At 37.8% G+C, this 14,699-nt stretch overlaps 1 protein-coding gene and 1 long non-coding RNA gene across 3 annotated transcripts in view; one reads left to right on the forward strand and one right to left on the reverse strand.

Moving 5' to 3' along the window:
- Window positions 1-14,699, forward strand: part of SYT1 (synaptotagmin 1) — a 550,018-nt gene that overhangs the window by 470,666 nt on the left and 64,653 nt on the right. The gene's annotated exons all lie outside the window — the stretch shown is intronic.
- The window catches only part of LOC125107613 (uncharacterized), a 357,800-nt gene that overhangs the window by 326,413 nt on the left and 16,688 nt on the right, over window positions 1-14,699 (reverse strand). The gene's annotated exons all lie outside the window — the stretch shown is intronic.

Here is a 14,699-nt window from a genome sequence, read left to right on the forward strand (position 1 = left end):
TGTCATAGTCTTATTTTTCACTTTGTGTGAAATGAATTTACATTATCAGGTTTTCAAGCCACAGTTGTTTTCCAGGAATCACTTTAAGCAACATGCTCATTTCATGAGGAATTAGTTTGGTTAAAATTAAAGAATATAATCCGCAAATGAATATAATTTGGTTCACATAAACTTCAGTATATAGCAAATATATACACTTAAAGCAAATAAACCGGTTTAAGTCCCTCACGTACCCCAACTTCCACTGTGATGCTCCCATGTCTCTTTCAGGAACCCTTCAATACAGTGTATGAGTCATGCCCAAACAAGGGCAGCAATGAGGCTCTGTACCTCAAATCTTAGTTAATCTCTAAGTCTTCATTTTTTTTCCTCTGAAAAAAAGTAGAAATTCTAATATTTTCTTCCCCACAGGGAGCATCCACTCCATACTGTAGACCACAAAAGACTAAAGATTTCTAGTTTAAAAATAAAAAATCTGGGGTGCCTGGGAGGCTCAGTCATTGAGCACCTGCCTTAGGCTCAGGTCATGATCCCAGGGTCCTCAGATCGAGCCCCGCATCGGGCTCTCTGCTGGGCGGAAAGCCTGCTTCTCCCTCTCCCACTCCACCTGCTTATGTTCCCTCTCTCGCTGTGTCTCTGTCAGATAAATAAATAAAATGTTTTTAAAAAATAATAATAAAAATAAAAATAAAAAATCTGGTCATCCTACATTTATCTTCATCATACCTCAGACAGAAAATCCTATCATGTTGTTTCAATTTTTTAAGTTTTTATTTATTTGAGAGAGATACAGAGAGTGGGGATAGGGAAGAGGGACAAGCAGACTCCTCACTGAGCAGGACATCATACAACTACTGAATTCTGCCCTTGTAACATGAAGACAGCTGTAGACAACATGTAAAGAATAAATATGGCTGTGTGCTAATAAAACTTTATTTGCGGACTCTGACACTTGCATTTCATATAGTTTCACATCTCATGAATTATTCTTTTGTTTTTTTCCCATGACCTTTAAAAATCAGAAAACCTTATCTCACACCCACATACACATGCAGCAGCCAGATTCTCTCTGTGGACAGTCATCTGCTGAGCCCTGATAAAGATTAATAGGAATTTACTGGAGCTCAGAGGAAAGGCAGGTAACCTCAACTGGGGTTATCATGGATGCTTCCTAGAGAAAGAACTGGGTGAAGGATTATGCAAGAAAATGGACCCATAGGACCAGACACTATAAGCAAAGGCACAGCTGTGTGAAACAGACCGGGGAATGCAGATGAACCACAGGCAATGCCGCTACAGCAGCAACTGACAAGCAAGGATGTCACAGAGATAGGCAGGGCCAGCTCAAGGGACTTGAACTTTACGCTCTGGATGTGCTAAGCAGCCACTGAGAGCTTTAAGCAGTAAACTCTCACTGGAATAGTCAGCAACAGGGGGCTCCAGAACCACAATTCAAGCCCTGCCTGTGAAGTCAGTCCCACCTGGGTTAGGGTCCCATTTCTGCCACTCCTCAGGCATGAGACCTCAAACCAGTTTCTTTTCCTCTGTAGATTTCAGTCCCCTCATCTGAAAGCCAAAGACAATCCCTACCTTAGCATTTGTTATCCCCTCTTACTACACTCTGCTTCCCTTATCACACATAGCATCACACGGGTAATGTAAGCACATTTGCGGGACCCAAGCATCCCCAATGAGCATCAAGTGCCTCGCATGCTGTCTGATGGAGTAGGGGTACTCAAAGGTAGTTAAGGAAGAAATGAAAAAGATACACCCAACATTCCCCTGCCTTATCATTCTATCAGCGTCCATACTTGCTTCTCATTTTGCAAAGATAAATATGTTGTAGCACTTACTTAAAACCTGTATCAAGGGGCACCTGGGTGGCTCAGTGGGTTAAGCCTCTGCCTTCAGCTCAAGTCATGATCTCAGGGTCCTGGGATCGAGCCCCACATCGGGCTCTCTGCTCAGCGGGGAGCCTGCTTCCCCCCCCCTCTGCCTGCCTCTCTGCCTACTTGTGATCTGTCAAGTAAAATAAATAAAATCTTTAAAAATATTTAAAAAAAAAACTTGTATCAAAAGCATTGAGGTGTACCTGGGTGGCTCAGTGGGTTGAGCCTCTGCCTTCAGCTCGGGTCGTGATCTCTAGGTCCTGGGATCAAGCCCCTCATCAGGCTCTCTGCTCAGCGGGGAGCCTGCTTCCCCCTCTCCCTCTGCCTGTCTCTCTACTTGTGATCTTTCTCTCTCTCTGTCAAATAAATAGATAAGATCTTTTTTTAAAAAAGCATTGAGAGGGGCACCTGGATGGCTCAGTGGATTAAGCCTCTGCCTTCCACTCAGGTCATGATCTCAGGGTCCTGGGATCGAGCCTCATATGGGGCACTCTGCTCAGCAGGGAGCCTGCTTCCCCCTCTCTCTCTGCCTGCCTCTCTGCCTACTTGTGATCTCTATCAAATAAATAAATAAAAATCTTTAAAAAAAAAGCATTGAGAGAAAAATGATCTCTATAAAATTATCTTATCCATAATAAGTTTGTTTTCCTAAAAGAGTTATAATTACTTTACATTTTGGTACATGGTTTTTCTCCCCTTGTTTCCGGTGATACATTTCCCCTCAAGAAATTTTCTTTCTCTAAATAGGCAATTTCGGATTTATCTGGCACAAAACTTGAAGTTAAACAAAATCTTTCCAATGCAAAATTCGTCAGGCTAACTTTACAACTTAAACTCAGACATAGGATGACAAGTAGGCCATTTCATGAATGATCCACAAATGACTATCTTTCTTGTGTAAATTGCCAAAAGACCTTCATATATTACTATCCAATATCATATCTCATTATATACTGTACATAGATGGATTGTCTAATCACAAGGTTTCTAGGACTCCTCTTCCAGGGCAAACCAGGAGGCAAGAGAATCCATGTTGATTTTTAGCTCAAATTGCTTGCTGTTCACGTTCATTTAATCATTTCAATAAATTCTTAAAGAGCACCTATGTTATGATATACTCTTAAATCTTTCCTTTCAGAGAGATTCATGTAACATGTTTTTTATGTTCTAAGTTTAACTCTTACCCATTTTCCATATTGTGTGTAGGGGTAATACTGTCCTACATAAAGAAAGTCTATCAATTCTAAGGAAGAAATAAAACAGAAAAATTTTATAGGACTATTTAAATCATATGAATTTTAAGAAGCAAAATTCATAGGACTATTTAAATAAGAATTTTAAGTACTATCTTCAGTTTCTGTCATTCTTCTCGTTTCCAAGAAATCATACCTGTAGCCTGAAGTCTAACCACATTTACATATGACAGAATTGCTTTTGAAAATTCAGATGTTAGCCATCTTGCCATTATTTTATAAACAACTTAGTTCCTATTCTCCCTTTGAGTCCTATAATCCTTTAAGGCTGATTATAAATTGAGAATACCCAGGATGCCAAAATGATACACAATTCTCTCAACATACCAAATCTGTTATTTAGAAAAGCCCTGTCATTTTCTAAGGAGTGCTTATAATTATATTCCAACACACATTTTGTCATCACTCCAGTCTCAAATAGGAGATACTGTACATAAGAAAATGGTTTCCTTATATTTCTGAGAAAGTTCTTTCCAAGCAAACTCTGTCCAAATGTGATTAGATCCCCTGGGATTTTTTAAATTTTAATTTGAAATTACTAATTTGTTCACCCAAATAAGAGGAGACATATTCATTCTTTATGACAAATATGTAGCATATAAATATATGTGTATTGTATAAGTATTCAAGTATGTTTATGATGTACGTATTCTAGGATATGTATTCTGAAGTTATTTTATACAAGCTCCTAAGGACAGATTAGCATTTTGGTGAAATATATACAGTATATATAAAATTTAGATACTTAACATTCAAGAAGGCACGTTGTAAGTACACAAAAATAGCTGCTGAGTCAATTAAGAATAATTTTAATTTATGTTTGTTGCCCTTTCCCCTTCCTTTATGTCTTAATTTGCTCATCAACTCAAGAGGGATAGCACATCTACATACTAGGCAGTTCTGGAGGCTCAGGATACAGCAGTGAATAAAATAAGCAATCCTCCTTCACAAGGCTGATATTCTGGAGAGTGAGAACACTAAATCAGATAAGTGAGTAAAATACAGTGTGTGCTAGATAGTAAGTGTTTAGGAGAAAAATTAAGCAGAAAACATTTAGGAAAGTGGTCAGATTCTGGACAGATTTTGAAGAACCAATAGGATTTGCTTCTGACAATGAAAGAGAGCAGGGGAGCCAAAGGTGGGTGCACCAGTTTTGGCCTGAACAATGGCAAGAATAGAGTTGCTAAACACTGGTTTGGGGACATCTGCAATATGCCAGGTTTGAGGAGAATGAACAGTATCAGCTATCTTTGCAACATGTTTTATTTATGATACCAATTAGAAAAACAAATGGAAATACCCAGTATGTAGTTTACCAAAATTAAAAAACTTTTTTTAAGATTGATTTATTTGAGAGAGAGAGAGTGAGCAAGCTTGGGGTGGAGGATGGGAAGGGCCATGGGGAGGCAGAGAGAATCTCAAGCAGACTCAACACTGAGCCAATCCAGGGCTTGATGTCACACCCTTAAGATCATGACTTGAGCCAAGACCAGAAGCTGGATGCTCAACCAAATGAGCTATCCAGGTGCCCAAAAGTTTAACTTTTTAACCCAACATGGAAAATTACTTTTTTTTCTTCAGCTAAACCATAATGAATTATTCCTATGTGTTTATGAAATACATTTGAAGGGGCGCCTGGGTGGCTCAGTGGGTTAAGCCGCTGCCTTCGGCTCAGGTCATGATCTCAGGGTCCTGGGATCGAGTCCCACATCGGGCTCTCTGCTCAGCAAGAAGCCTGCTTCCCTCTCTCTCTCTCTGCCTTCCTCTCCGTCTACTTGTGATCTCTCTCTGTCAAATAAATAAATAAAATCTTTAAAAAAAAAAATACATTTGAAGGCTACTGGCTAAGGTATCTTTCATGCTTATATTTTTTCTCCCCTCACTTATTCTTCATGTTATCTAATTCTTAACTATATAAAACACAGATAAAACATTAATCCTCTCCTTAAATTTATATGCCTTCTTTATGCTACACACCAAACTAAAAAATACTTGTCTCCCCAGATTATCAAACTCAAATTTCCTCTTACAAATCTTTCCCTAACTAGAAGATGCTCAAGGCTTATTTCCTTTATGAAATACTTTCAACCCAACCCAATTTACTGATACCTGCCTTTCTCTAGGACAGGTCTAGAAACCTTCAGAAATATCACAAGTATGACATAGTTTGGAGAATCTTCTGTTATAGAATCTGACACATAAATACAAACTCTTAACACTCCCAAGAAAAATTGTCTATTGGAAAACAATGCTTTGGTTTTTCCTACTCAAGCTGGATTACATAGTATATTTACAGAACAACTTACAGAAATGAATTTGTAAAGAATTTTTTTTTTAATCAGTTGGTCAGGGGGCATGGGTGGCTCAGCTGGTTAAACACCCAACTCTCGATTTCAGCTCAGGTCATGATCTCAGGGTTGTAGGATTAGGCCCCTGTTGGACTCCACAATTAGCAGGAAGTCTGCCTGGGATTCTCTCTCCACTTCTCCCTTTGCTCCTCCCTCTACTTGCTCTTTCTCTCTCACTCTCTCTCAAATAAACAAATCTTAAAAAAAAAAACAATTGATGAGGTTAGTTTAGTGGCCTTATAGACTTCTACATTAAAAGCTAGTCTCATTAATAGCAATCCTTCTCAAATTTTCCCCAAAACAAAAATTAAACCAAAACAAAGAGAAGGGAAAACTCCCAAACTCATTTAAAAAGCCAGGATCACCCTACCACCAAAACTTGAAAGGACACTAGTAGGAAAGAGAAAAAGGTTAATATCCCTGATGAATATAGATCTAAAAGTTCTCAATAAAATACCAGCAAACCAAATTCAACAACACATTAGAAGGATCATTCACCATGATCGATTGGGATTTATCCCTGGAATTCAAAGGTGGTTCAACATGTACAAAATCAGTTTGATACACCACATTAATAGAAAATCATATGATCATCTCAATAGACACAGAAAAAGCATTTTTTCAACATCCATTCATGATAAAAACACATTAGACATAGAAGGAACACGTCTCAACATAACGAAAGCCATACTCAAGGCCATGGCTAACATCATATTCAATAGTAAAAGGATAAAAGCCTTTCCTCTAAGAACAGAAACAAGACAAGTGTGCCCACTCTTACCATTCTTACTCAATGTAGTATTCGAAGTCCTAGCTAGGATGATCGAGCAAGTAAAAATAAGTTACCAGAATTGGAAAGGAAATAAAATTGCATTTGTAGAGGACATGATTTCATATATAGAAAATCCTAAAGATTCAACCAAAAAACTATTAAATCAAATTAATGAATTCAATCAAGTTACAGAACACAAAATTAACATACAAAAATCAGTAGCATTTCTATATACTAACGATAAATTTTTTGAAAAAAATCAATTCTACTTACAATACCATCAAAAACAAAGTACCTAAGAATAAACCTAACTGGGACACCTGGGTGGCTTAATTGATTAAACATGGGCCTTCAGGTCAGGTACTGATCCCAGGGTCTTGGGATCAAACCCTGTTGGACTTCCCTGCTCATCTGGGAGCCTATTTCTCCCTCTGCCTTCCTCTCCCCCTGCTTGTTCAGTCTCAATCTCATGCACACTCTCTGACAAATAAAATCTTGAAAGAAAGAAACGAAGGAAGGGAGGGAGAGAGAGAGGATAAACCTAAGGAAGTGAAAGATCTCTGCTCTGAAAACTACAAGACATTGATGAAGGAAACCAAGGAGGACAAACAAATGGAAAGTCATCCCATGCTCATGGATGGGAGGAATATTGTTAAAATTTCAAAACTACCAAAAGTCATCCATAGATTTGATGAAGTCTCAATAAAAACTCGAATGGCATTTTTTAATGAAGTAGGGAAAAAAACACTCAAAATGTATATGAAACCACAAAAGACCCCAAATAGCTAAAATAATAATAATAATAAAATAAGAAAAGGAGAAGGCATCACCTGATTTCAAGCAATGTGATAAAGCTGTAATCATCAAACAGTACGGTACTGGCACAAAAACAGACAAATAGGCCAATGGAACAGAATCAAGAGCCTGGAAATAAACTGAAGTATATATGGCCAATATTTGACATGAGAACCAAATATATGGAGAAGTATCTATGGAGAAAAGGTACTTTCCAAACAATGGTGCTGGGATAATTGGATATTCACATGTAAAAGAATGAAATTGGAGCCATGTCTTACACCACTTGCAAAAATTAACTCAAAACAGATTAAAGTCTTAGGCATAAGACCTGAAATCATGAAACTCCTAGAACAAAACATAGGGATAAAGCTCCCTGTCACAGATCTTGATAATGATTTTTTTTTTTTTTTGGATACGACACCTAAAGCACAACCAACAAAAATAAAAAACAAGTGATCTACATCAAACTAAAAAGCTTCTATACAGCAAAAGAAACCACCAATGAAGTAAAAAGACAATCTACAGAATGAAAAAATAAATATTTGCCAACCATATATCTAATAAGGTGTTAATATCTAAAACACATGAAGAATTCCTACAACTCTATCAAAAAAACCACCCAAATTTTTAAGACGTAAGGAAAGGATCTGAATAGATATTTCTCCAAAGACGACATACACAAGGCCAACAGGTACATGAAAAGATGGTTGACATCACTAGTCATTATGGAAATGGGAACTAAAGGCACAATGAGGTATCAACCCATGCCTTTTGAATGGCCATCATCAAAAAGAGATAACATGTGCTGATACAGACGTAGAAAAAAGGGAACCCTTGTGTGCTATTGGTGGAATTGTAAATTATCACAGACGCTATAGAAAACAGTATGGAAAATCCTCAAAACCTTAGAAAAAGAACCACCATATGATCTAACAATTCTACTTCTGGAAATACAACCAAAGGAAATGAAAACACTAACTGAAAAAGGTATTTGCACCCCTATGTTCACAGCATCATTATTTATAATAATCAAGACATGGAAACATTCTAAGGGTCCATGCATGGATGAATGGTTAATGTTGTTAGATACACATACACAAGCATACACACACATGTGCACACATGCACACACACCAGAATATTATACAGCCATAGAAAGCAAGGAAATCTTACCATTTGCAACAACGCAGATGGGTCCTGAAGGCATTATGCTAAGTGAAATAAGTCAGACAGATTATCTCACTTCTACATGGATTCTTAAAACAACCACCATGACAATAACAACAAAATCATAGAAAAAAAAATCGGACTTGTGGTTACCAGGAGTTGGAGAATTGGAGGAGGGTGGTTAAATGGTACAGACTTCCAGTTATAAAAAGTATTAGTGATGTTATACACAATATGATGACTGTAACAAATACTTCTATAGCATATTTAGGGAAGTTGGTAGTCAATTCTAATAGTTCTCAAGACAAGAATATTTTCTTCCTTTTATATCTGTAGGAAGAAATCGATGTTAGCTGAATCTATTGTAGTAATCATTTCGCAATATATGTAAGTCAAACCATCACGCTGCAAGCCTTAAACTTATACAGTGTTAGGTCAAATACTTCTCAAGAAAACTGGGTGCTTGGGGGAAGGTAAGTCTCAGTCCTAATTTGTCAGTGATTTTCACACCATCCTAATATAAGAACCACTTGTGAAGGTCAAAAGCACAATTTACTGACCCCAGGGGCTATTAAAAACAAAACATGACTCACAGTTGGGCAAATGCCTTTAATGAGATGCTAGCATTAAATCATGAACTCATGCCAAGAACCAAAGTTTAAATACTGGAATCCAGATCAGCAGTGATTAACCTGAAGAACATGCCAGAATGCCCACACACTGATCCAACTAAATTCCTCATTTAGGGAATTACTAAATATAACTAAAAATGGTTAGTAGATGAATTTATTGCCCAAATTGGGAAAGCTCTTACATCAATTACTTGCATACAGATCTTAAGAGATTTGTGAAAATCAGGACAATGACTCCTTAACTCAATAGAAAAATGAGTATGCTTGTCATACTCAATGGTGGGAAATTGAGAGCTTTTCCCTGAAGGTCAAGAACAAGACAAAGATGTCCATTCTTACCACTCTTAGTAAACATAGTACTGGAAGTCCTAGTCACAACAGAGAAATATAAGGCACCCAAATTGGTAAGGAAGAAGGAAATTCTCACTATATGCAGATGACATGAAAATTATATATATATATATATATATATATATATATATATATATATATATAAAATCTTAAAGAAGACACCAAAGACTACTAGATCTAATAAGTTCAGTTAAGTCACATGTTTGGCTTTACTGGAAAAAAGTAAAAAATCAAATACAAAAATCAAGGTACAGATATTCCTCTACACCAATAATGAGGCAGCAGAGAGTGAAATTAAGAAAAAAACCCCATTTAAATTGTACCAAAAACAATAAAATATTTAGGAATAAACTGAACTAAGGAAGTGAAAGACCTATACTCTGAAAACTATGAAACACTGATGAAAAATACAAGATGACATAAAGAAATGGAAAACACGTTCTATGCTCATGGATTGAAAGAACAAATACTGTTAAAATATCTATACTATGCAAAGCAATCTACAGATTTAATGCAATCCCTAATAAAACACCACCAGCATTTTTCACAGAAATAGAACAAACAATCCTAAAATTTGTATGGAACCACAAAAGACCTCAAATAACCAAAGCAATCTTGAAAAAGTAAACAGGAGTTATACCAATTCCAGATTAAGTATATTACAAACCCATACTAATTAAGACAGTATGGTACTGGCATAAAAATGGATACATAGATCAATGGAATAGAAAACCCAGGAAAAAACCCACAATTATATGTTGAATGAATCTTACACAAAGGAGGAAAGAATATACAATGGGGAAAAGACGGTCTCTTCAATAAATCGTGCTGGGACAACTGAAAAGCAACGGGCAAAAGGAGGACACTGGACCACTTTCCTTCACCATACACAAAAATAAACTCACAATATATTAAACACCTAAATGTGAGACCTGAAACCATAAAAATCCTTGAAGAGAGCATAGGCAGTAATCTCTTGGACATTGGCCATAGCAATACTTTTCTAGATACCTCTCCTGAGGCAAAGGAGAAATAAGAGCAAAAATAAACTATTGGGACTGCATCAAAATTTAAAAACCTCTCCACAGTGAAGGAGACAATCCACAAAACTAAAAGACAACCCAGGGAATGGGAGAAGATATTTGCAAGTAACCTACCTGATAAAGGGTTAGTATCCAAAATATATAAAGAACTGATACAACTCAATACCCCAAAACAAATAATCCAATTAAAAAATGGGCAGAAGATATGAATGGACATTTCCCCCAAAGAAGACCTACAGGTGGCCAGCAGACACATGAAAAGATACTCAACATCACTTATCAGGAAAATGCAAATCGAAACCATAATAAGATATCCCCTCACACCTGGCAGAATGGCTAAAATCAACAACCCAAGAAATAGGTATTGGCAAAGATATCGAGAAAATGGAATCCTAGTGCACGGTTGGTGGGAATGCAAACTGGTACAGCCACTGTGGAAAGCTGTATGATGTTTCCTCAAAAAATTAAAAACAGAATTATCCTATGACCCAACAATCACACTACTGGGTATTTACTAAAAACAAACAAACAAACAAACAAAAACAAAAACACTAATCCAAAGGGATACATACACTGCTGTGTTTATTGCAGCATTATTTACAATAGCCAAACTATGGAAACAGCCCAAGTGTCTATTGATAGATGACTAGATAAAGAAGAGCATGCAATGGAATATTATTCAGCAATAAAAAAGAATGAGACTTGCCATTTGCAACAACATGGATACAGCTAGAGAGTATAATGCTAAGTGAAATAAGTTAGTCAGGGTAAGACAAATACCATATAATCTCACTCATACTTGGAATTTAAGAAACAAAACAAACTAGCAAAGGGAAAGAGAGAAACAAAGAAATAGACTCTTAATTATAGAGAACAAACGGATGGTTACCAGAGGGGAGGTGAATGGGGAATATGGGAAAATAGGGAATGTGGATTAAAGAGTACCCTTACCACAATAAAAAATAAAATGGAGGGCGCCTGGGTGGCTCAGTGGGTTAAGCCGATGCCTTCGGCTCAGGTCATGATCTCAGGGTCCTGGGATCGAGTCCTGCATTGGGCTCTCTGCTCGGCAGGGAGCCTGCTTCCCTCCCTCTCTCTGCCTGCCTCTCTGTCTACTTGTGATCTCTGTCAAATAAATAAATAAAATCTTTAAAAAAAAAAAAGGAAAAAAGTAGACGGAGGATTAAAAAAATAATAACTTAAGAGACTTAAGGTTGTACTACTGTGACTTTGCCAGGAAGCATAAATGAAAATATTATATAGAAGATATTATAAAACTTGCCTTTCTATTTCTGAATTTACATTGTTAGGCATGAAATACTATTACTGTCCAATTTTTACATGTAACTTCTTCAAACTCAAATCCCAAAATTAGTGCAAAAGATGTATTAATTAAGGCATAACAAAAAAAAAAAAAAGAAGAAGAAGAAGAAGAAGAAGAGTATGTTTGAAAACAGGGTTTGTGTCAAGGTGTTTTTCAAAATGGGAGACCAGGGATCTGTTATCTTCCACCTCCCTACAGGCTAATTTCCTCCAGAGAAAAGAAATGCATTTAATTCTTGTGTTCCTATAATGGTTCTGATAACTTTCATCATCATTTTCAGTTCTGAGATTACAGTTTAGTAAATGGACCACAGACCCAATAAACGTATCAGCAGAGAAGTTTTTAGCAAATTACCAAAATGCAGGCAAGAGAGTGGGATGTGCTTGAAATAATGAGTCACTTATTTAATTAGGTTAAGAAGACTACCAGGAAATAAAACCCTGTTGTTTTTTAAAACCTCAGTTAAAAATGTCTGGTTAATGACATGTACATTTTCAAGGAATAAGGAAAATTAGCCTTCTGAAGGCTACCAAAATGTGCCAGCTGTGATACCATTCCAAAGGAGTCCTCTAGGGACCCTGAAAGTACATAACGGTTTTGTTAATCATCTTAAAACCTCAAAGAGAAGTCTAAACTACACAAATCCACATAAAGCTTCCTGGTGTTTTATGAAAAGTCTTAGCCCAAGCATTTGGATTGGTTGAAATCTTTTATTTCCGAGCGTGGTAGCAAACCCCAGGACATCTGGGGTTTCAAACAAACCTCTCTCTTGTGTTTTTCGCCTCTCAATACAGTAATCGCAGCTGTTTGTGTACTGAAACATCAACTGATAGAACCAGAACCTTGACAAGCAGGTTTACTAATATGAAGATTACCCAAGAACACAAACAACAGTAACCGTTATCAAGGGCTTACTCTCTGCCATTCACTGTGCTTACTAGTTTACATGGGGGTACGTTATTTTCCAGTCACAAAAGAGCTGAGACAGCTGGTGTCTACCCCCTCGAAAAGCTACGGAAAAATATTGAGGAAGTTAAAGGTCTTACCAAGTTCTCAAAGTGTAAACGAGTGAACCAGTCACCTACACCAGGCCTTCTAACTCAGAGCCAGGTTTTCTGATTTGTGAGCCTAAACCCCCTTTCCAGAAACAATTTGATATCTTTGGAAAACTTTTAGAATTGACCCATCTGACCTAAAAAGATTCCTTTGCTATTAAGATGACAATTTTAATGCTCATCTTGGCCTGTCTTTCAACACTATTTCAACTCCCCCTAAAAAAGGAGGTAAAACAGCACCTGTCATTTAGATCTTTTGAGAAAATATTAACAGCAGAAACGAATTAGCATACCCTGAAGACAGATAGGAGTTCAGAGAGACGCTCTGGCAAAGATAAAATCTGAAATGTGTTCCCAGAGCATATTCATTCACACTTACACCTTATTCAGTCAGCCAGTCAGCAAATATCTATCACTCCTATCTGTGCAGGGGGGTCAATCGAGTGTTTTCCTCAAAGTGAAGACAGCTTGTTTCACAGGAATGGAAGAAGTCATCCTTGCAAACCCCCAATGCAGCTTTGCAAAAGAGGTTCTCCCCTCAACCTTGCCCTCTCCTAGAGATACCTACTTGCACCTTCTACCTTCTTGGAACCCCAAATTTCCCGGTCCTGCTTAAGCATTCTCCCATGCAGAATCCCCAGGTCAGGCAGAGAAATGTACTATGTGTCCCAGAATGCCAGACCCACAAAAGATTTCACCAACATGTAATCATACCATGTTGTCTGATGGAGCAGAAGTAATAGCTACCTTATTCAGACCTTACCATGCACTGGCACGGTGCTAAATATTTGACAATCTTTGTCTCATTTTATTCCTGGGATAATTCTAGGAAATATACGCTATCATTATCAGCATTTTGCAGCCAAGAGAACTATGGCTTAAAGAACTAAGGAATCTGAAGTTCAGGACCCTAGCTACTGCACCATACTTTTTAGTTCTTGAAAAATTGATAATCAATGGCCTATATTAAGCTATAGTACTGTGATTCTGAATTCTCTGATTTCTACTTTAAAACAGTTTTGTTTTGTTTTGTTTTATACAGCATTAGAGATGCATCTTTTGCTGTCTCCAAAGGAAACTATCCCTTTGTTCAAACGTTAAACTGTATATCTAAACTGCAAAACCCTGTAGTTGAGGCTATCTCAAGTTCCCATTGAATCAGGTAGTTCCAAAAGATCTCCTCAAAGAATGTAAGTGGACCACCATGGTAGCAAAGGGCAGAGTATCCAAAGCCAAGGTCCAGGTAGCAGCTCGGCCTTGAAATGCAGGAGCAGCTCTATGTACTTACTTCCCATCTTAGCACATGGCAGGGCAAGGGGCTTGAAGGATTTGAACTCTGAATTTCTGTCAGAATAACATCTGCCAAGAACAAGTCCAGAATGTACTTCTTATCCCCGTAGAGAAAAACCAGCAGCTTCTCATGCAGGTCTTTGTCAAGATAATACCTACACCTGTTGTCGGGCTAAAGCTTTAGATACTCCTGGATGAAATGCCACGTTGGCTATGTGCAGGCTAGGAGCCTGGTTGAGCTACAAAGTACTTGGAAGCAAGCTGATTTTAAGTTGCCATGGCAAAGAAAATGCCGACAATTAGTGTTTTCCATGTCTTGTTAGGGTAGGACTGTCCAGCTGAGAGGTGCCTTTTATTCACTTCTGGCATGAACAGATAAAATAATAACCACTAATTACAGAGTATTATAATGATCTCTGGCTTCACCTCAGAGGTGCAGATATCTGACTAGGTAATTACCTCTGACAGATAGGTTTTTACATGAAAATCGAGGACCAGGAGCCTATTTCATTGCTTGCTGATGAAACCATGGGGGCGGGGGGGGGGGGGGCGGGTGTGTGTGTGTGTGTGTGTGTGTGTGTAGGGGGGGGTGTCTCACAAGGAGGCAGACTCATAAGACCATTTTCGTCAGTGGGTTGTCAAGGTACTCCCCCTCCTCAGCGCCCCCCTCCCCTCGCTAAGGAAATGTTTTATAGGGAAATGACCCCAGGATCTCAGTCATGGGAACCGGTTACTTCAGGGAAATGACTGAATGGTAATAGATGGTTCTCAGGTTGA

The sequence above is a fragment of the Lutra lutra genome, chromosome 8 (assembly GCF_902655055.1).
Source record: "Lutra lutra chromosome 8, mLutLut1.2, whole genome shotgun sequence".
Lineage (NCBI taxonomy): Eukaryota > Metazoa > Chordata > Mammalia > Carnivora > Mustelidae > Lutra > Lutra lutra.